This window comes from Antechinus flavipes, chromosome 3, assembly GCF_016432865.1.
Source record: "Antechinus flavipes isolate AdamAnt ecotype Samford, QLD, Australia chromosome 3, AdamAnt_v2, whole genome shotgun sequence".
Classification (NCBI taxonomy): Eukaryota; Metazoa; Chordata; class Mammalia; order Dasyuromorphia; family Dasyuridae; genus Antechinus; species Antechinus flavipes.
In genome coordinates, this window is record NC_067400.1 from 505,590,466 (window position 1) to 505,614,547 (window position 24,082).

At 32.4% G+C, this 24,082-nt stretch overlaps 1 protein-coding gene across 1 annotated transcript in view; it reads left to right on the forward strand.

Annotated features, from left to right (window-relative positions):
• The window catches only part of LOC127557353 (uncharacterized), a 55,104-nt gene that overhangs the window by 19,846 nt on the left and 11,176 nt on the right, over positions 1 to 24,082 (forward strand). The window lies entirely within an intron of this gene.

Consider the following 24,082-nt stretch of genomic DNA (forward strand, 5'->3'; position numbering starts at 1 on the left):
GACTATAACCAAAGGAAGATATACTAGACAAAATGTGACACTTTGAAGAAATAAGATTTAAAAGATTTTGAATGTTGGTCATATGCTTCAGCCTTTTAACAAAATTTCCAAATATCATAGCTAGACTGAAAATAACAAAAGAAATTTGAAATAATAATTATATGTCTTATCTATTCAGCCTACCAAATCACATTAGTTATATGTAGTAAAATAAAATGCAAATCCTTTTCAGGTGACAGTCTATTAACTGACCAAACCAGTAATTAAACATTAAACTGAAAAGGAAAGTCAACTTCTAAATAGCAAACTGTTTCAAATAGAAAATCACACACTGTTTCTACTCATTCATATTTCATAGCTCAGAGTCCACTTTTGTCAGTAAGCTAGGTTACTGTTAAAACATTTGGATGGGGCAGCAAGGTTGTGCAATGGATAGAGCACCAGCCCTGGAGTCAGGAGGACCTGAGTTCAAATTTGGTCTCAGACCCTTACTAGGTATGTGACCATATGCAAGATCCCAATTGCTGAAACAAAAACAAAACAACTCCCAAAACTCAAGCATTTAAATAATCATTCACTAAATAAAGAAAAAGCGTTGACGTTTTGGTGAAGCTAATGAAATAAGATTGGTTATCCACATTAAAAATAATACAATATGATATTAATTCCTGCCACTATCAATGGCACAAAAACAATGCTTGGGTTTCTATTTTTTCTATAGTGCTGACTCAGCTTCTATATAGCAAGTTATATGGTATCATAACAATTGACACTAAGAATCCCAGAATAAAGTTCAGTAAGGATCTTGGAATAAGAGGATCTGGGTTCAGATTCTATCTCTGCTACTTTCTACTTGTGTTACCTTGTTCTAGTTATGTGTCTCTGGACCTCAATTCCCTCAAGTCTAAAACAAGGGAGTTGAATGAGGTGATATTTCAAAGTCTTACTACCTTTAAATTTGTGATACTTCTAGAAACAATGAGGAAGTATATTAACATTTAAAGATTCCAAATTTTGAAATAGGGAAGTTTAACAATTATGTCACAGGATGAGGGATGGGGCTAGACTATAATTTTTAAGTTGGAAAAAGCTTTAGTGTCCATCTAATCCCACTGAAGAAGGATGCTTTCTTCAAAGCTGTACTTGTAAACAACATGTTAAAGGCAAAATTCTCTCCTAGAGAATTAATTCATATCAAGCTAACATTTTACAGAGTGCTTAAAGGTGACCTGACCTTTGTGATAGAATCTACTATCTTCCAAGGTAATCTATTTTAATTTTGCATAACTCCAATTTTTAGGAAATTTGATATTAAGCTCAAAGTTTCCTCTTGGTAATTTCTATTCATTGTTCCTAATTTTTCCCTCTTAGATTAAACAGAACAAATTCAATCTCTCTTCCCCTTGAAAATCATCTGTATGTGAAAAGTTAGCTATCATATTTTTTCCAAGTCTTTTTCTCCAGGTAATGTATTTATGTATATATGTGTACATATATATAATATATATATATATATATATTATATATATATATATATATTACATATATATATATAATCCATTCTGCTGATCTGCAGTGAATGCATGCTTTTCAGCTTCAGCTAAGTAAATTCTTTATAAATTCTTTATAAAATGTAGCACTAGAACAGACTAGTAAAAGTTCTAGTAAAAGTTGGTTAGTAAAATGTAGCACTAAGAATTCACCATAATACTATGGATGTGCAATTCATAATTTTCCTCCCAGAAAGAGAATTAATGTCAGCCACACCAAATAAAACATTATTCAATTTTAATTTTGAGCCAATGTAATAAAAATAAGTGCATATGAATAGATGTGCTTTTTGTTTATATAACAAAGTTTTTGAAGCTTGAAAAAGTAAAAAAATGGTCAAGATAAAAGATTTACAAGACTCTTTTTTTATTTTTTATTAAAGCTTTATTTTCAAAACATATGCATGGATAATTTGTCAACATAGACTCTTGTAAAACCTTGTGTTCCAAATTTTCTCCTCCTTCCCCCAACCCTTTCCCCTAGATGGAAAGTAATTCAATGTATGTTAAATCCAATATATGCATATATATATTTATATAATTATCTTGCTGAACACAAAAAAATCAGGTCAAAAAGAAAAAAAAATGAGAAAGAAAACAAAATGCAAGCAAACAACATAAAGAGTGAAAATGTGACGATGTGGTCCACACTTTATTCCCACAGTCTTCCTCTGGGCATAGACGGCTCTCTTCATCACAAGGTCATTAGAATTGGCCTCAATCATCTCTATGTTGGAAAGAATCATGTCCATCAGAATTGATTATTGTATAGTCTTGTTGTTGCCATGTATAATGATCTCCTGGTTCTGCTCATTTCACATAGCATCAGTTCATATAACTCTCTTCAGGCCTCTCTGAAATTATCCTGCTGATCATTTCTTATAGAACAAGAATATTCCATAATATTCATATACCATAACTTTTAGCCATTCTCCAACTGAAGGGCATTCACTCGGTTTCTGGTTTCTTGCCACTACAAAAAGGGCTACCACAGACATTTTTGCATATGTGGGTCCCTTTCCCTCCTTTAAGATATAATGTGATATAAGTCCTATAGAAACACTGCTGGATCAAAGAGTATGCACAGTTTGATAACTTTTTGAACATAGTTCCAAACTGCTCTCCAGAATGGTTGGATTCATTCACAATTCCACCAACAATGTATCAGTGCCCCAGTTTTACCACAACTTCTCCAACATTTGTCATTATCTTTTCCTGTCATCTTAGCCAATCTGAGAGAAAAGTAGTGATATCTCAAAGTTGTCTTGATTTGCATTTCTCTGGTCAATAGTGATTTAGAGCACCTTTTTATATGACTAGAAATGGTTTTAATTTCTTCATCTGAAAATTGTCTGTTCATAATATTTGACCATTTATCAATTGGATTTATCTTATAAATTTTAGTCAATTCTCTATATATTTTAGAAATGTGATCTTTATCAGAACTTTTAAATGTAAAAATGTTTTCCCAACTTATTGCTTCCCTTCTAATCTTGTCTGCAATAGTTTTGTTTGTACAAAATCTTTTTAACTTAAAATAATCAAAATTATGTATTGGTATTCAGTAATGAGTTCCAGTTCTTCTTTGGTCACAAGTTCCTTCCTTCTCCACAAATCTGAGAGGTAAACTATCCTATGTTTTTCTAATTTTCTTATAATATCGCTTTTTTATGTCTGAATCATAAACTCATTTTGACCTTATTTTGGTATACAGTGTTAGATGTGGGTCAATGCCTAGTTTCTGCCATACTAATTTCCAATTTTCCCAGCAGTTTTTGTCAAATAATGAGTTCTTATCCCAAAAGCTGAGGTCTTTGGAACATTAAATGGCTATAGTTATTGACTATTTTGTCCTGTGAACCTAACCTATTCCACTGATCAACTACTCTTTTTCTTAGCTAGTACCAAATGATTTTGATAATTGCTGTTTTATAATATAGTTTTAGGTCTGGCACAGCTAGGCCAACTTCATTGGCTTTTTTTTTTTATTCCCTTGAAATTCTTGACTTTTTGTTCTTCCAGATGAACTTTGTTATTTTTTCTAGCTCTGTAAAATAATTTATTGGGAGTTTGATTGGTATAGTACTAAATACTAAATAAGTAGATTAATTTAGGTAGTGTCGTCATTTTTATTATATTTCCTAGGCTTACCCTGTGAAAAGCACTAGATATTGTTCTGATTAGATCTGACTTTGTGTGGAAAGTGTTTACAAGATTCATTTTAACAAAATAAGTATTATATATCATCTATAAAGCACTGTATCAAAACTAAAATTAATAATTGATCTTTCATAACAGGGGTGTTTAACTTTTTCTCTGTTATTGACCTCTCTAAGAGTTTTTTAAAGCCTATGGATGCCTTATTAAAATGTTTAAATGTATGATGGGATCTTATTTGGAGAAGGTCCACATCTTCTAACCTGGAGACATTCTGCTTGTTTTCCTGACAAGTAGGTGAAAGAAGCCGATTTCAATTGGCTACATAAAATTGGCTGTCATCTTTAAAGCCTCCAAAATGGGACAGTACCATCCTCTAGGTCTTTCAAACCACCATAATAGAACCTTCTCACTCTCTGTATGAGATGATGCAATTCACCTTTAGTGTCAGTGCCATAAACTAAACATGGAAGGAGACAGGGAATGCCTTTCCCCATATCTCTCCTTTTATCCCATGGTTCCAAGAAAGTCTGGGATATCTCTCTCTCTATTCCATTCCTTTTATCTTCTTAGTTTCAGATGTATGAGGTAATCCCCACTGGACCCCAGAAATTTGAGCATGAACAATACCTTGAATTCAGGGTTCTAGTCAAGATGTTAAGAAAATAATGCATAATAAGGCATTTATTTTGCTGGCACAATATATTGTTTATTATGTATGTATTATATATTGCATATGTTCTGTATGTGTTATATATGTTCCTGAGGATGAACAGTGATGAGTCTACCTTTAAATAGGAGAAAAAGAATGGGCTCCATTGTTATCTTGTGTCCTTTTTATTTGATTGATTTTTCAACAGAGGAAGTTAAAATTCAAACTTAGGTCTTCTTGAGTCCAAATCCAGTGTTCTGTCTACCACAGCAAACATTACCACTTTGTTTTTGCATAACAAATGAAATCCAACAGATCCTTGCTGTTTTGTAGCTGAAATTTATGTCCCAGTACTGGTGACTGCCTGAAATTTTATCCCAAGTTTCTGAGACTACACCACAATAGATATATCTGTACATAAAAAAATATAGCTGCTACATTTCTTTCCCAATTTTCCTTGTGAGACAGCATACTGTGGAATAAATAGCATTGAGGACAATACCTCCAACCCTTAGCACAATGCCTGGAACATACTAGACACTTAATAAATGTTTATTGATTGATTGATAAACACTGGATGTATAGTTTGTGCACCTGCATTTAGATACCTGCTCTGCACTTACTATCTTTGTGACCTTGGACAAATCACAACCTTCCTATTCCTCATTTTCTTAATTTGTTAAATAAAAGGCTTGGACTAGATGATCTTCACAGACTTATTATAGTCCCCTCTTCCTTGCGTTCTATAATTCAGACAAACTTTTACATACACAATATTCTACCTCCTATTGTCATGCCTTTGCACTGTCTATCAACTGATTCACGGTGACAAATTCAGTAGTGAGACTTCAGTACCTCAAAGACAATTTTTAGGTATGTATTAGAAATAGAGAATTATCTATTACTATATTTCTGTCCATTCATTTATTTACATGCCTGATCTGTATATATTGTCATATGGGGAGAGGGGAACTGCAGGAAACAAGAAAATTAATGAATATCACCCAGTGCGAGACTTTCACAGCTATTCCATAGTCTACATTTATCCTGCCTCTGTTCTTTATTACTCTTTGTCAAATTCACCAGCATTTTCTGACTTCTTAGGTGGACAACTGCCAAATCTGGCCACTATGTATTCACTAACACCTTTCCTACTCAGATTGAGATATTAGAAAATGCCTGTTCTTCCCCTGAACCCCATTTGAAGTGACTGTGAGAGAATCAGTGAGTAAGTTTAGTCTTTCTAGTCTGACAGAGTGGTAAAACTAGGCAAGCTGTACCAGACTCTCCAGCACTGTTGCTGAGTTGGAAATGATGTTAGCTTTGGAACCAGAGAACATTTAGACAAATTACAGCTCTGTCACTTAATTTTTGAGTGACCCTGCTCAAATCACTTAAATTCTCTGAGTCATTATTTTTCCGTATGTAAAATGAGGGAATTTTGATGAAATGGCCTCTAAGGCCCCTTCCATCTCTAATCCTATGTTCCTATATTTCAGAGCTTTTTAAATTTATTCTTCATACCTAAGAATCAGCTAGTATGCTAAAGACCTGAGTTCAGATTTGCCCATAGATACCTAATGTTTCACCATGAGTAAGTCACTTGACCTCTCTGGGCCTCAGTTTCTTTATTTGTAAAATAGAAATGATAATAACACCCACCTCATAGGGTTGTTGTGAAACTCAGATGAGATAACACACTCAAAGTGCTTTGCAAACCTTAATGCCATATATAAATGCTAGCTATTATTAGTCTTATGATTTAATTTTTGAAACAATTCTCAGTGTAAGTGGTTTAATTTCATTGTCGCAACTATATGAAAGGCAAGAGTGAGAAGGAATAGTGTTATCAGAGATAGAGCTTCAGACTCATTTACTACATATACTGGCTGAGAGACGTTGGGCAAGCTATTTAACCTAGGCAACTCTATAAATATAAAAGTTGTATAACAGTCATAGGCCTGCCCTCTTACAGGAGTTTCCTCATCAGTAGTTTCCCTTTTCCAAAAAAATCACAAAACTAAACAGCAAAAATACAGAATAATTTAATGGAAAAAATGGAGTTCTTGAATTCAAACCTAGCCTCTTACACCTATTAGCAAACCATATTTGCCATTTCCTTCACTATACCACATTGCCTTTAAATTGCAATATAGAAGGAAGTTGAAAAAATCAGAAACAGATTCTGTTCTTATAAGTTACTAATTTAAGTTCAGAGTTGAGGCAGTGTTGAATACAACTAGCTGGACCTGCAATCTTATTTTCTAATCAACATTTACTCATTGTATGTATATAGGCAAATTTGAGCAATACTGTGGAAATGAGCACAGATGTATTTTTGCCAAGACATACAAGCTTGAGACTTATATTTGAAATTAATAAATACTTAAATTCTTCTGCTCTATCTATGACATCATAGATGTCATTGGATGATGACAGACTTTTGGTAGATAAAACTATTGGAAGAGAGAGATACTAACTAATATCTATGCTTCTCAACAAAAATGTGAAAATGGAGTTAAGTAGATTTTCTGGTATAGTGGTGTTTCTGGAGTTAGAAAGATGCATCTTTCTGATTTCAAACCTGACCTTATATTGCTAAGGCAATATAACAGTTGTGTAGCAAAGGGCAAGTCATTTAACTTTGCCTCAGTTTCCTCATTTATAAAATGAGCTGAAGAAGGAAGTGGCAAATTGCTCCAGTAGCCAAGAAAATCCCAAATGGAGTCATGAAAAATTGGACATTACTGAAAAATCTACTTAAGAACAAGATTTCTGAAAAGAGGAGATAAATGCAAAGTAATATCACTATCTTAAAGCATGAAGCAACTTAGCTTTGTTTAGATGAAGAGCAAGGTTGTTAGAATTCTCCATAGACATGCATGAAGATAAGAAAGCAATGATTTAGCTCTGTCAAGGATAGCATAGAGCAGAGGTATCGTCTCTAATGCCTACAGAACCAAGTTACAATCTAACTTGGAAATATCTCATAAAATAAAAAATGCAATAAAATTATGTTAATATGTGGCTTTTGAAATCAATATGTGCTCCCAGGGATCCTTATGTATGGTTTAGAGGCTCTCATTTCTTTTTGAGTTTGACACCACTGGTGTAAAGGATAGGTAGTTAGGATGAAAGACAGAGGCAATGGGAAGGAAATCCTTTCCCCCTTAAAAAAAAGTCTCAAACTACATTTTAGTACTTTTGCTTTTCCTTTTTCTTCAAAATTTCAACCACTCACTCCCAGTCATAGATTTGTAGCATCGTAGCATCATAGATTTAGAACAAGAAGGGGTTTCAGAAATCATCAGGTGCAACCTCATTTTACAGAAAAGAAACTGAGACTAGGGAAGTCGAATGATTTGCCTAGAGTCACACAACTAATGTGTCTGAGATAAAATTTTTCTTTTTTCTTTTTTTTTTCACTTCTAACAAGTGTCTTTATTTTGGATGCACTTAATACAGGAGGTCCCCAAAGGCTTAGTTTTGAGCCTAATACATGTAAATATTGCTTTCCTCCTAGAATACAAACTCCCAAGGGTCTGTTGCTTTCTCTCTGCATCCTTGGCATGTAGCACAGCCCCTGGATCATAAGAGGTGTTTAATAAATGCTCATGATGAGTTGGTTCTTCCTCCTTCCCTTCCACATCATCTAAGGGCAGACACTAGCCCCAGGCTCTGAGTTAGAATTTCAATCTAGAGCTTCTTAACCCAAAGTCCAGTGTTCTATTCACCACATAGCACTAATAATCTTTTTCTGGCAGAATGAAATTCAACTTTTTAATTCATATAATTTTATCTTTAGTAGATATAATAGAGACAGAATGGTTTCGAGATGAGCCTCAGAGCCAGGAAGATTTGATTCAAGTCCTACACTTACACATACTAACTCTTTAAGACTATATCTTAAATAAACTGCCTCCTCATCTGCAGCAGTAGAGGAAGTTTTCACACTGAGATTCTCTGTACTGTTTAAATAATATGTCTAGAGGCCAAAAATATTTCCCTCCAAGACATTTTGATTGTGTTGACTTAATAAAAAATACTTGAAAAGCAACATACCTGATCATAGTAAATTACCTAAGACTAGAAGTGCATACTCTATTAAAACCAGTCCATGAAGTTTTTTGTAAATTGCCCTTTTGAATACATTTGTACATTTTTAATGTGAAAATTTTTATATTTTATTTTTTTAACTTATATGTAAAAACAAAATTTCATTTTCATTTAAACAAATTTGAGTGCCACATTTCTCCTTCCCTTCTCTTTGTGTGAGATGGCAATCAATTAGATTGAGATTATATATGTGCAGTCTGTAAGTCACATTTTCATACTAGCCAAGTTGCAAAAGAAAACACAGACCAAAACCCACAAGAAAAACAAAAAAAAGTTTTTTAAAAAAATGTGCTTCAATCTGCATTCTGATTCCAGTTCTTTTTCTGGATGTGGATATCATTACAACTCCTACAGAACTGCCTTGGATCATTGCATTGATGAGAATAGCTAACTTATTCACACTGGATCATGATACAATATTGCTGTTACTGTGTGCACTGTTCTCCTCCTACTGCTCACTTCACTTTGCATCATCAATCATATGTTTTTCCAGGTTTTTTCTGAAAGCATCCTAATTATCATTTTTTATAGCACAGTATTATTTCATCACAATCATATGCCAAAATTTGTTCAACCATTTTCCAATTAAAGGGCATTCCCCTTAATGTCTAATTCTTTGTCATTACAAAGAGAATTGTTATAAATATTTTTGTAGATATAAGTTCTTTTCCCTTTTGTTTTTGATCTCTTTGGGATACAAAACTAATAGGAATATTGTTGGGTCAAAGGATATGCAATTTTATAGCCCTTTGGGCATGGTTCCAATTGCTCTTAAGAATGGTTGGATCAGTTTACAATTTTGCCAATAGTGCATTGGTTTTCTAATTTTCCTCCATTCCTTCCAACATTTATCATTTTCCTTTTCTGTCATATTAGCCAATCTGACAGGGATGAGATGGTACCTCAAAGTTGTTTTGTTAAAATTTGTATTTCTCCAATCATTATTTAGACCATTTTTCATATCCCTACAGATAGCTTTGATATTTTCATTTGAAAACTACCTTTACATATTTTTTGACAATTTATCAATTGGGGAATGACTATTGTTATAAATTTGACTCAATTCCCTATATAGTTAAGAAAATTCATCAGAGAAACTTGTTATAAACTTTTTTCAGTTTTCTCTTTTCCTTCTAATCTTGGCTGCAATGATTTTGTGTAGTGTTTTTCTTCTTTAAAATAATAATGATTCTCTCTGGGAGCAAGCAGGTTTCTCCGGGAGGTTTTCTGGAGGCAGTCTTAGTATCAGTTAAAAATAAATAATCACCCAAAATGCAGCCAGCTGGTAAAAATGCAAACGTTTATTTTATCCTTCCAAAATAGCCCTGTTAGGCCTATCTCTCTGCTTGGTTCCAAGAGCTCTTGCAGATTGTCCTTTGCTTCTGCCTCTGCTTTTTTCAGCCTCCAGCCAGCCAAGTGGAAAATGGAATGAATCTCTCTTGCCTCGGAGAGAGGGCTTGTGGGCTTCCTCACAGAGTGCTCCTCTCCCACCCCAGTCAATGTTCCAAAGTAACTCTCTCTAACCCGAAGTAACTAACTCACCCTTTTGGAGGCACACCTAAGGGAGGTGTGAATTCACAAAGTTACAAAGTTTACTTGTGAACTCCAATGAGTACTGGTGTGAACACAAGCATTGTAGCAATTAATTCTACTTAGTACTTTGTTTCAAGTTCTGGCCCAAAACATCTTGTAAGATCAGATCAGTGATACTGAATCATGCTAAAGTAGATAATTATTGTCTCTACCAACTCCAATGACTTAACAGTTTGTAAAGATTCCAACAATTTTGCTTGTGCAAAATCCCTTTAATGAAATCAAAATTATTTATTTTATATCCCATAATACTCTCTGTCTTTTGTTTGGTCATAAATCCTTCCCTTATCCATATATTTGACAGTTAAACTATTCTATATTCCTTTAATTTGTTTAGGGCATAATTCTTTCTTTTTTTCCCCCAACAGCATTTTTTTTTATTTTTCAAAATATGTGTATAGTTTTCAACATTTGTTTTTGCAAGACTTTGTATTCTAAATTTTTCTCCCCTACTTCTCCCCACTTTAAGACAGCAAGAAATCTAATATAGGTTATATATGTGCAAAAAAAAAAAAAATCAGACCAAGAAGGGGGAAAGAAACCATGGGAAAGAAAACAAACAAAAAAGTGAAAATAATATACTTCAATCTGCATTCAGTCTCCACAGTTCCCTCTCTCTGAATGCAATTGGTATTTTCCATCCCAATTCCATTGGAATGGGAATCATTATGTCTAAATCATGTACTCATTTTGATCTTATCTTAGTATTCAGTGTTGGTCTATATCTAATTTCTGCTAAACTGATTTCCAATTTTCCCAGAAATTTTTGTTCCAAAAGTTCAGGTCTTTGCATTTGTCAAATTCCAGATTACTATGGTCATTTACTAATGTATTCTTAATCTATTCCACTGATTTATTAGTCAATACTAGACTGTTTAGATGATTACCACTTTGTAATATAATTTGAAATCTGATAGGGCTAGCCCACCTTTCACATTTTTTCTTTGATTTTCTTAATTTATTTTATTTTTTGTTCCTCCAGATTAATTTTGTTACTATTTTTCCTAGCTATATAAAATAATTTTTGGTAATTTGACAAGGTACTGAATAAACAAATGAATTTAGATAGAATTATCATTTAATTGCATTGTCTCAGCCTTCCAATGAGCTATTAATATTGTTCCAGCTCAGATCTGACTTGGTTTGTGTGCAAAGTGTTTTGTAATTGTGTTCACATATTTCCTGAGTTTGTCTTGGCAGATAGATTCCCAAGTATTACATATTGTTTGCATTTATTTTAAAGGCAATTTCTCTTTATCACTTGCTCCTGGATTTTATTGGTAACATATAGAAATACAGATAATTTATGTGTGTTTATTTTATATCCTGAAACTCTAATAAAGTTGTTAATTATTTTAAGTAGTTTTTAAGTTCATTTTCTAGGATTCTCCAAGTACCTCATCATATCATCTGCAAAAAGTAATTGTATTGTTTGTTCTAATTCCTTCAATTTTTTTCCTTCCCTTATTGCTATAATTAATTTTTCTAGTACAATATTGAATAATAGTGGGAACTCCCAATCTTATTGGGAAGACTTGTAGCTTATCCCAATTACCCATAATGCTTGCTAATGATTTTAGAGAGGTACTACTTATCATTTAAAGAAAGGTCCATTTATTCTTATGCTTGCTAGTATTTTATTTTTTTAAATTGGAATTGATGCTGTATTTTGTCAAAAGGTTTTTCCTGAATCTATTGGGATAATCATATGACGTTATCAATATGTTTAATTATGTTTTCCTAATATTGAACCAGCCCTGCGTTATCTGATGTAAATCCTATCTAGTCATCGTGTATGATCATTGTGATATGTTGCTGTAATCCCTTCACTAGTGTTCTATTTTAAAATTGCAAGATTATTTATTAGGGAAATTGGTTTATATTTTTCCTTTTTCTAATTTTGCTCTTTCTGGTTTAGGTTTCAGCACCATATTTGTGTTGTAAAAGGATTTTGGCCAGATTCCATCTTTGCCTTTTTTTCCAAATAGATTTGTGGCATTGGGATTATTTTTTATTTAAAAATTTGGAAGAATTTACTTCTGAATTCATCTGGAACTGGTGACGTTTTCATAGGGAACCCACTTAAGTTGTCTTGTTCAATTTCTTTTATTAAAATTACTTAAGATTCCTAAGATAACAAGTATTTTATTTACTCTTCTGTTAATATGGGCAACTTACATTTTTGTAAACACTTATTCTTTTCACTTATATTGTCAGATTTATTGGTATATGATTGGGCAAAATAGCTTCTAATAATTAATTTAATTTCCTCTTCTTTGGTGGTGAGTTTATCTTTTTATTTTTGATATCAGCAATTTGATTTTCCTCTTTCTTTTAAAAAAATCAAATTAGCCACTGCTTTCTATGTTCTCTTTATTTCCCCCATAAAGCAAGCTTCTAGTTTGATTTAAGAGTTCAATGGTTTTCTTATTTTCAATTTTATTAATCTTTCCTTTGATTTTTAGGATTTTCAATTTGTGCTTAATTGGGGATTTAAAATTTCTCCTTTTTCTAGTTTTCTTTAGTTACATGTCTAATTTAGTTATTTCTTACTTCTCTATTTTGTTGTTATAAATATTTAGAGATGTAAATCCTCTCTAAGTACTACTTTGGCTGCGTCCTATAAATTTTGTTATGTTGTCTCATTGTTGTCATTTTCTTTAATAAAATGATTGTTTCTATGACTTATTTGACCTACACATTCCTTAGAATTAGATTATTTAGTTTCCAATTAATTTTTAATCTATGTCTTCATGACTCTTTATTGAATATAATTTTGATTTCATTAATATCTGAAAAGAATGTATTTATTATATCTTCTTTTCTGCATTTGATTGTGAGGTGTTATATTCTAAAACATGATTAGGCTTTGTGTAGGTGCTATATGCTGTTGAGAAAAAAGTATATTCATTTCTATTACCATTCACTTTTTTCCAGATATTTATCATATCTAACTTTTCTAAAACTCTATTCATCTCTTTAGCTTCTTTCTTGTTTATGTTTTGGTTAGATTTATCTAGTTCTGAGAGGGAAAAATTGATGTCCCCCACTAGTATAGTTTTACTATATATTTTTAAGAATTTGGATGCTAAAGGTGAATAGTGAAAACTATCTTTGCATGTATTTGGGGAAAAGGCTATTAAAAAAGAATTTAGATGCTATAATCTTTGGTACATATAAGTTTAGTATTGATATCACTTCATGATAAGGTACCTTTTATTGAAATGTTTACATCTTTTAATTATCTCTATTGTCTGCGATTATGATTGCTACCCTTGCATTTTTCTAAACTTCATCAAAGCTAAGACATTTTTTCTCTGTGATGTCTCTGCTTCAACTATGTTCTTGTAAAAAAAAAATATTGTCCAATTCTGTTTTTCCATGAAAAATATTTTGAAAGATGTTTCAGGAAGGGTGGCTAGATGGTGCAGTGGATGAAGTACTGCCCTTCACATAAGGAGAACCTGAGTTCAAAACCAGCCCCAGACACTTAACACTTGCTAGCTGTGTGATCCTAGTCAAGTCAATTGACCTCAAATGCCTCACCAAAAAAGAAAAAGAAAGATGTTTCAGCAATCACTTCAAATCTCTAAAATATGAAACCTTTTCTCATAGCAACTAACAAAGAACCAAAGTGATTGCTTTAGGTTTTTTATCTCTTTTTTCTTCATCCTCTTCTTTAACCCTTTATTTTGGAGAACTTATGAGCATGGTAGAATAAAAAATATAAAAGGAACAAAATAGTCTATTATCCAGACAATAAAACTGTTATTATTTAAGAATTGTCTATGTATCTTTGGCAAGAATAATTTATTGGCAGAAATTTAGTACCTCAAGTGAGACTAATTCAAAATGATCTTATAAGCAAGAATATTAGGATCAACCTAGTGAAATGAAATTATAAAGGAAAAAATTTGGGGGCTTAAAACCTGACTTCATAAATATATATATGGGGAGAAGTATGACTAGACAGCAGTTTTTCTGAAAAAGAACTAGAGATAGTAGTATCATAAGACTATTGAGTTTTCATTGTGCTATGGCAGTCCAAAGAAAAGTGCTGCACTGCAGTAAAAGAGATCTAACTTCCAGGAGTAAGAAGGTATAGTCTCACTTTGCTCTGCCCTGGTCAGATATATCTAGATTTTTGCCCTCTGTAGCATCATTGTTTTTAAAGGAGATTTATAAGGTAGAGGCAGCTGAAAGTAGGGTAACCAAAACAATGAAATCCGTTCCACATGAAAAAAAAATGAAGATATTTAACCTAGAGAAGTGAAGATTTGTGATAGCTATTTTCAAGTATTTGGAGGATCATCACATGGAAGCAGGACTAGATTTTTTTTTTCTTCTTGATGCCAGAAGGTAGAATCAGGAAAAATAAGTAGAATTTTCATAGAGAAAGTTTTAGGCTTGAGGTAAAGAAAAACTTTCTAATAAATAGATTTGTCCACAAGTAGAATGGGGCTCCTTTAAAAAAATTATTTATTTAAATTTTAATTTATGGAATAAAAAAATCACATTTTTACAATATAGTATTAAAAATGGTTGTACACAAAACAGCAAATCTGTGATATACGACTTGTTATTCCTTTTAAATATATATAATATATAATAAATAATATTTGTATAATATAATATATAAAAATAAATACAATAATAATAAATAATATATAATAAATTTATTATGCAAATCTCTTTTTCTTTTTTTTCACTGCCCCTGTCCTAGAAATGGCTGTTAGACACAAATATGTATGTAAAGATATATTTATAGATTTGCATATAAGTTCGAAATCATATATACTTTTATTTACCAGTTCTTTCTCTGGATACAGATAACATCTCTCATATGTCCTTTGTAGTTAATTTTGGTATTTATATTAGTCAAAATGATTTATTTGCTCAAAGAAATACTTTTTTTTATTAAAGCTTTTTATTTTCAAAACATATACCTAAGTCGCAGTTAGATAGTGCAGTGAATAGAGTATCAGTCCTGAAGTCAAGAGAACCTGAATTTAAATCTGCCTCAAGACACTTAACACTTACTAGTTGTGTGACCTTAAGCAAGTCACTTAACCCTGTCTCAATAAAAACAAAATGAAACAAAACATATGCATAAGCAGTTTTCAACATTCATCCTTGCAAAATCTTGTGGTCCAATTTTTCTTTCTCCCTCCCTTTCAACATCTCCCCCAGATGACAAGTAATCCAATACATGTTAAACATGTGCAGGTCTTCCTGAATTCAGGAGGACCTGAGTTCAAATCTGGTCTCAGACACTTAACACTTACTAGCTGTGTGACTCCAGGCAAGTCACTTAACCCCAATTGCCTCAGCCAAAAACATGTGCAGGTCTTCATACATATTTCTACATCTATCATGCTGCACAAGAAAAATCAGATTAAAAAAAAAGAAAACAAAAAACAAGCAAGCAACAACAAAGGTGAAAATACTATGTTGTGATCCATATTCAGTCCCCACAGTCCTTTCTCTGGGTGTAAATGGCTCTCTTCATCACATCAGGCCATTGGAATTGGCCTGAATCATCTTGCTGTTGAAAAGAGCCATGAAGGCAGAAATAGTTAATGCTTTCTTTTTAGATCACAATGCAATAAAAACTACATTCAACAAAAAGTTAGGTGTAAATAGACCAAAAAGTAATTGGAAACTAATCTCATCTTAAAGAATGATTGGGTGAAACAACAAATTATAGACACAATTAATAATTTCATTCAAGATAATGACAACGATGAGACATCATACCAAAATTTATTGGTTGCAGCCAAATAAATTCCCCCTTATAATAATAAGGGGAAATTTTATATCCTTAGAGGCTTACTTGAATAAAATAGAGAAAGAGAAGATCAATGAATTGGGCCTGCAACTTAAAAAGCTAGAAAAAGACCAAATTAAAAACCCTCAATCAATTACTAAACTTGAAATTCTAAAATTAAAAGGAGAAAATAATATAGAAAATAAAAAAAAAAACTATTGAACTAATAAATAAAACTAAGAGTTGGTTTTATGAAAAAAACAATAAAATTGACAAACCTTTGGTAAATCTGATTAGAAAAAGGAGAGAGGGAAATCAAATTAGTAATCTTAAAAATGAAAAGGGAGAACTTTCCACCGATGAAGAGGAAATTAAAGAAATAATAAGGGGTTACTTTGCCCAACTTTATGCCAATAAATTTGATAACCTAAGTGAAATGGATGACTACCTCCAAAAATATAGGCTTCCCAGATTATCAGAGGAGGAAGTAAATTGCTTAAATAGTCCCATTTCAGAAAAAGAAATAGAACAAGCTATTAATCAACTCCCTAAAAAAAAATCCCTGGGACCAGATGGATTTACATGTGAATTCTACCAAACATTCAAAGAACAATTAGCCCCAATCTTTATAAACTATTTGAAAAAATAGGGAATGAAGGAGTCCTACCAAATTGCTTTTATGACACAGACATGGTACTGATACCTAAACCAGGTAAGTTGAAAACAGAGAAAGAAAATTATAGATCAATCTCCCTAATGAATATTGATGCTAAAATCTTAAATAAGATATTAGCAAAAAGACTCCAGAAAATCATCCCCAGGATAATACACCATGATCAAGTAGGATTTATACCAGGAATGCAGGGCTGGTTCAATATTAGGAAAACTATCAGTATAATTGGCCATATTAATAATCAAATTAACAAAAACCATATGATCATCTCAATAGATGCAGAAAAAGCATTTGATAAAATCCAACATCCATTCCTATTAAAAACTCTTGAGAGTATAGGAATAAATGGACTTTTCCTTAAAATAATCAGTAGCATCTATTTAAAACTAGCAGTCAGCATCATATGTAATGGGGACAAAGTGCAACCATTCTCAATAAGATCAGGAGTGAAACAAGGTTGCCCACTCTCACCATTACTATTTAATATTGTATTAGAAATGCTAGCTTTGGCAATAAGAGTTGAGAAAGAGATTAAAGAATAAGAATAGGCAATGAGGAATTATCACTCTTTGCTGATGATATGGTATACTTAGGGAACCCTAGAGATTCTACTAAAAAGCTATTAGAAACAATCCACACCTTTAGCAAAGTTGCAGGATACAAAATAAACCCACATAAGTCATCAGCATTTTTATATATCACTAACAAAACCCAACAGTTAGGTTACAAAGAAAAATTCCATTTAAAGTAACTACTGATTGTATAAAATATTTAGGAATCTATCTGCCAAAGGAAAATCAGAAACTTTATGAGCAAAACTATAAAACACTTTCCACACAAATTAAGTCTGATCTAACCAATTGGAAAAATATTAAATGCTCTTGGATAGGGCGAGCAAATATAATAAAGATGACAATACTACCTAAACTAATCTATTTATTTAGCGCTATACCAGACTCCCAAAAAACTACTTTGATGACCTAGAAAAAATAACAACAAAGTTCATAAGGAAAAACAAAAGGTCAAGAATTTAAAGGGAATTAATAAAAAAAGTCAAATAAAGGTGGCCTAGCTGTACCAGATCTAAAATTATATTATAAAGCAGCAGTTACTAAAACCATCTGGTATTGGCTAAGAAATAGACTAGTTGATCAATGGAATAGGTTAGGTTCAAAGGACAAAACAGCCAATAACTTTAATAATATAGTGTTTGACAAACCCAAAGATCCCAGTTTTTGGGATAAGAATGCATTATTAGACAAAAATTGCTGGGAAAATTGGAAATTAGTATGGCAGAAACTAGGCATTGACCCACACTTAACACCGTACACCAAGATAAGGTCAAAATGGGTTCATGACCTAGGCATAAAGAATGAAATTATAAATAATTTAGAAGAGTGTAGGATAGTTTACCTCATAGATCTGTGGAAAAGGGAGGAATTTATGACCAAAGAAGAACTAGAGATCACTATTGACCACAAAATAGAAAATTTTGATTATATCAAATTGAAAAGTTTTTATACAAACAAAACAAATGCAGACAAGATTAGAAGGGAAACAATACACTGGGAAACATTTTTATAGTCAAAGGTTCTGATAAAGGTCTCATTTCCAAAATATAGAGAGAATTGACTCTAATTTATAAGAAATCAAGCCATTCTCCAATTGATAAATGGTCAAAGGATATGAACAGACAATTCTCAGATGAAGAAATTGAAACTATTTATAGACATATGAAAATATGCTCCAAATCATTATTAATCAGAGAAATGCAAATTAAGACAACTCTGAGATACCACTACACACCTGTCAGATTGGCTAGAATGACAGGGAAAGATAATGCAGAATGTTGGAGGGGATGTGGGAAAACAGGGACACTGATACATTGTTGGTGGAATTGTGAACACATCCAGCCATTCTGGAGAGCAATTTGGAATTATGCTCAAAAAGTTATCAAACTGTGCATACCCTTTGATCCAGCAGTGTTTCTACGGGGCTTATACCCCAAAGAGATACTGAAGAAGGGAAAGGGACCTGTATGTGCCAAAATGTTTGTGGCAGCCCTGTTTGTAGTGGCTAGAAGCTGGAAAATGAATGGATGCCCATCAATTGGAGAATGGTTGAGTAAATTGTGGTATATGAACGTTATGGAATATTATTGTTCTGTAAGAAATGATCAGCAGGATGAACATAGAGAGGACTGGTGAGACTTACATGAACTGCTGCTAAGTGAAATGAGCAGAACCAGGAGATCATTATATACCTCAACAACGATACTGTTTGAGGATGTATTCTGATGAAAGTGGATCTCCTTGATAAAGAGAGCTAATTCAGTTTCAATTGATCAAGGATGGACAGAAGCAGCTACACCCAAAGAAAGAACACTGAGAAATGAATATAAACTGCTTGCATTTTTGTTTTTCTTCCCGGGTTATTTATACCTTCTGAATCCAATTCTTCCTGTGCAACAAGAAAACTGTTCGGTTCTGCACACATATATTGTATCTAGGATATACTGTAACCTATTTAACATGTAAAGGACTGCTTGCCATCTGGGGGAGGGGGTGGAGGGAGGGCAAAAATCGGAACAGAAGTGAGTGCAAGGGATAGTGCTGTAAAAAAATTACCCTGGCATGAGTTCTGTCAATAAAAATTTATTTTAAAAAAAAAAAAAACGAAAAGAAAAGAGCCATGTCCATCAGAATTGATCATTGTATAATCTTGCTCTTTCATGTGTACAATGTTCTCCTGATTCTATTCACTTCATTTGCATCAGTTTATGTAAGTTTCTCCAGGCTTCTCTGAAATCATCCTGTTGATTATTTCTTACAGAACAATAATATTTCATAACATTCATCTAACATAACTTGTTCAGCCATTCTTCAACTGATGAGCATTGACTCAGTTTGAAGTTTTCTGCCACTACAAAAAGGGCTGTTACAAGCATTTTGTTTAAAATTTTCTTAAAACAATAGTGCTGTTGCTGTATACAACAATCTCTTGTTTCTGTTAATTTTACTCTTCATTATTTTGTGCAAATTTATTCATGTTTTTCTAAGATCATTTAGTTTAAGAAGTTCAAAGGATAATGTTGTAAAAAATTACCCATGCATATGTTCTGTCCATAAAAAGTTATAATAATAATAATAAAAAAATAAAAAACAAAGCAAAACAAAAAAAAGATCATTTAGTTCATCATTTCTTGTAGCACAGTAGTACTCCATCACAATCATATATCACAACTTGTTCAGCCATTCCCCAATTTCAAGTTCTTTGCCAATACAAAGAGAGCTGCTAATAAATATTTTATAACATATATGTTCTTTTTTTCCCCCAGTTGTCTTTGGAAATAGATCTAATAGTGAGTATTGTTAGATCAAAGGACATGGATATTTTAATAACTCTTTGGGCATAATGACAAATTAATCTTCAAAATGGTTGAAAGAGTTCAAAATTCTACCAACAATGAATTAGCAATCCCGATTTTTCCATATCCTTCCCAATATTTGTCATTTTCCCCTTCTTCATTTCCCCTTCTGTCATTTTTAACCAATCTGATAGATTTAAAATGACATCTTAAGATTATTTTAATTTACATTTCTCTAATCAATAATATTTCAGAGTATTTTTATATTACTATAAATTGTTTTGATTTCTTTATTTGAAAATTGCCTGTTCATATCCTTTAACTATTTATCAATTGAAGAACTATTTGTATTCTTATACTTGCAAAGAACTTTGATAAAGTTCTTTATATATTTGAGATATAACACCTTATTTGAGAAACTAAAATTTCCCCCAATTTTCTGCTTTTCCTCTGATCTTGGCTACATTAGCCTTATTTGTACAAAACTTTTTAAAATTTAATATAATGAAAATTATACATTTTATATCTCATTCTATTCTCTTGTTTGTTTTTCATAAATTCTTCACTTAGCCACAAGTCTGATAAATAATGTTTCATGTTCTTCAATTTTTAATATAATCTCTTTCTTTATATCTAGATCATGTATATATTGACCTTATCTTGGTAAATGATGTAAGATATTAGTTTATGACCAATTTCTGCCATACTTCTTTCTATTTTTCCCCAAAATTTTTTTACCAAATAATGTATTCTTATCCCCAGATCTTAAGTCTTTAAAGTTAATAAATACAAGGTTATTATACTTATTTACTGCTATAAATTGTATGTCTACTCTGTTTAATTGATCTATTTCTTAGCCAATATAAGTTTAAAATTTGCTATTGCTAAACCTCTTTCATTTAACTTTTTTCATTAATTCTTAGATATTATTGACTTTTTTCTTTTTCCAAATACATTTTTTATTCTAACTCAGTAAAATAATTTTTATAATTTAATTGGGTCATCACTGAATATATAAATTAGTTTAGGTATTATACATATAATTTATATATTTAATATATAAATTTGTTTAGAATGGGCTGCTTTTAGAAGCAGTGAATTTTTCTTATTACAAGTCTTTAATCAAAGCATAGAAGAAAACTTTCTAAGTGTGCTGTAGTGTATATTTGTTGGAAATAATTCATTTGGGTCCCTACTCTATTTTAATCAGTACTTATCAGTTTGATATAATTCCACAGGAGTAGTGATTATAAATTCTGTATATTAGATCTCAGAGCCATGAATTACAGATTGTAATTGGTTAATCATAGGAGGCTAACTAGAGCCCCTCCACCCTTGTTTTCACTTGTTATAATGACCAAGACCAATGTGATGGAAAATCATCTAACTTATTTCAGTGGCTCTGGACTCTTTCTCTTGCCAACTTGCTCATGTTGTTCCATCTTATGACCAATTAGTAGAGCTGTCCACTGTTTTACTGGACTCCAAACCACCCTGCTCATATATCGTCTTAGGTCCTCAAAAGCAAGATCTATTAATCCATGAGATTCTGTATTTTATCCATGCCTCTTTTGCATATGTAGGTTTCAATCTTATAAAAATGAGGTCCTAGAAGAAGGGAGAATTTTATCCCCCACACATTCTTGTTTAGACGTGGGATAAACTTAGTGACTACTGAGGTCTATTTCAATTCTAAAATTTTATGGTTCTCTGTAATACTGTGATGTTATTCAGTTGTAGACTAAGATATCTTAGGAGATATTTAGATGGAAATCTAAAACTGCTCCCATCTCTTCTGCTCCTCCTCATCCTGGCTACCACTGGGGTTATCACAATAAACCAAATGGAAAGAAGAGTGAGACTATACAATCAGCATGAAGCTTCAGGGCTCCCTTCAATAATTGTTTTCTTCGAAATTATAAATAAATTAGAGGAACATAGAATAGTTTATCTCTCAGACTTGTGGAGGAGAAAGAAATTTGTGACCAAAGATGAGCTAGAGACCATTACTGATCACAAAATAGAAATTTTTGATTACATCAAATTAAAAAGCCTTTGTACAAACAAAACTAATGCAAACAAGATTAGAAGGGAAGCAACAAACTGGGAAAACATCTTCACAGTTAAAGGTTCTGATAAAGGCCTCATTTCCAAAATATATAGAGAACTGACTCAAATTTATAAGAAATCAAGCCATTCTCCAATTGATAAATGGTCAAAGGATATGAACAGACAATTTTCAGAGGATGAAATTGAAACTATTACCACTCATATGAAAGAGTGTTCCAAATCATTATTGGTCAGAGAAATGCAAATTAAGACAACTCTGAGATACCACTACACACCTATCAGATTGGCTAAGATGACAGGAAAAAATAATGATGAATGTGGAGGGGATGCGGGAAAACTGAGACACTAATGCATTGTTGGTGGAGTTGTGAACGAATCCAACCATTCTGGAGAGCAATCTGGAATTATGCCCAAAAAATTATCAAATTGTGCATACCCTTTGATCCAGCAGTGTTTCTATTGGGCTTATATCCCAAAGAAATACTAAAGAAGGGAAAGGGACCTGTATGTGCCAAAATGTTTGTAGCAGCCCTATTTGTAGTGGCTAGAAACTGGAAAATGAATGGATGCCCATCAATTGGAGAATGGCTGGGTAAATTGTGGTATATGAATGTTATGGAATATTATTGTTCTGTAAGAAATGACCAGCAGGATGAATACAGAGAGAACTGGCGAGACTTACATGAACTGATGCTAAGTGAAATGAGCAGAACCAGGAGATCATTATACACTTCGACAACGATATTGTATGAGGACATATTTTGATGGAAGTGGATTTCTTTGACAAAGAGACCTAACTGAGTTTCAGTTGATAAATGATGGACAAAAGCAGCTACACCCAAAGAAAGAACACTGGGAAACGAATGTGAACTATCTGCATTTTTGTTTTTCTTCCTGGGTTATTTATACTTTCTGAATCCAATTCTCCCTATGCAACAAGAGAACTGTTCGGTTCTGCAAACATATATTGTATCTAGGATATACTGCAACATATCAAACATATAAAGGACTGCTTGCCATCTAGGGGAGGGGGTGGAGGGAGGGAGAGGAAAAAAATTGGAACAAAAACGAGTACAAAGGATAATGTTGTAAAAAAAAAAAATTACCCTGGCATGGATTCTGTCAATATAAACTAATTATTAAATAAAAATTTAAAAAAAATTTAAAAAAAATAATTGTTTTCTTGGCATTTGAGGCACTCTACAATAGAAGTCAAACCAAACTTTCCAATTTTCTCATTTTTTCTCTTTCCTATATTCTATATTATGGCCAAACTAGATTATTTTCTACGTGCTAGTCATCCTGACTATTCCATTTTTACTAGCATTTTAATTTATGCCTAATATAGACTCTTTCTTCTTACTACCTTAGGCCCTAAACATATGTCAAAATCCCTTTCTACTCTTAAAACCCAACTCAGGTGATGTCTCCTCCATGCAGTCTTTCTTATCTTTCCCCCCTCCAAATAAAAGCAATCTCTTTCTCCTCAGTCACACTTTCTTTTGTATCACAGCTACTTACTTACAATTGTTAACAGAAACATTAGACAAAATGTCAGGAAATCCTTTGTTTTTCTAAGACACAGCCTCGAATAATTGGTCCTTGCTTGGATAACCTATATAGCTTTATATGATAAATGTTTAAAAAAAAAAAACACACAAACTAACCACCAAAAACCCAAACAACAACAATCTACTATAAGTCTGGCTAAGTGCCAGGTTATTCTTTTTTGAACCTTAAGTTATCTGGAGGAGGGGTACATCATGTTTCAGTCATATGTGAATTCTAATTAACCAAATCATCAATTATGAACAGGAGTTTTCTATCATTTGTCCTTCAAAAGTCTCATGTTTAAGTGCAAAACAACAGAATCCTCTGTATCAGAAAGAATTTAAACTGCAGTAAACCATAGTCATAAAAATTTTAAGTAATACTTCCCACTTCTCTGAAAGACTAAAAACTAAATAAAACTGAACTGCTTACAAAGATAATGATTTTTTTTTTTCCTTCTTTGAAGGTCTTCAGGCAGTCATGAAGACTATTTGGTCAGGTATGTTACATAAAGGATTCCTTTCATATAGAGGTTGGGCAAGATGGCTGTTGACATCCCTTCCAATCCCTGAGCTCTGTAATTTTG